Source organism: Lepisosteus oculatus, chromosome 24, assembly GCF_040954835.1.
Source record: "Lepisosteus oculatus isolate fLepOcu1 chromosome 24, fLepOcu1.hap2, whole genome shotgun sequence".
Classification (NCBI taxonomy): Eukaryota; Metazoa; Chordata; class Actinopteri; order Semionotiformes; family Lepisosteidae; genus Lepisosteus; species Lepisosteus oculatus.
In genome coordinates this window covers 1,544,891-1,545,267 of record NC_090719.1, presented here as the reverse complement: position 1 = coordinate 1,545,267, position 377 = coordinate 1,544,891, and the positions used below count along the sequence as shown (strand labels likewise).

Sequence of the window (377 nt, the reverse complement as noted above, 5' to 3'; positions counted from 1 at the left end):
TCATGTGACCCCCCCCTCCCTCGTGAGGGCGCGTGGCTGCGGCGTCAACGTTTTCAAACCGAACGAAGCGCCTGTCTCGTGCAGGTCCGTTATTTAAAAAAAAGAAGTATTTGGGGGTTTTTCTAACGTAGAAATGAACAATTCTAATCGATAATATCTATAATTGTACGGACGACACCTAACTGCTCGTCGACCACTTTTTCAAATGGGGGAACAGGTAAAGATTTATTCCGGAAAAAAACAGACACGACGGTTTCGTCACCCGGGGCCGCCTTCTGGTGTGAGGGGAACCGGCAGCTAATCAAGACTTTTTTATTGACAACAATTATTTGCTAATTAAAAAGCAAATTAGTCGTATATAAAACAATCTAACTGAA

General features: G+C 43.5%; 1 protein-coding gene across 8 annotated transcripts in view; it reads left to right on the top strand.

Moving 5' to 3' along the window:
• Positions 1 to 54: 54 nt before the first annotated feature.
• The window catches only part of LOC102696289 (dual specificity testis-specific protein kinase 1-like), a 41,898-nt gene continuing 41,575 nt past the window's right edge, over positions 55 to 377 (top strand). For all 8 annotated transcript variants that reach the window (XR_011183541.1, XR_011183544.1, XR_011183542.1 and 5 more), the window contains exon 1: positions 55 to 217. The gene's annotated coding sequence lies outside the window, so the exon portion shown is untranslated. The remainder of the gene's footprint in view (positions 218 to 377) is intronic.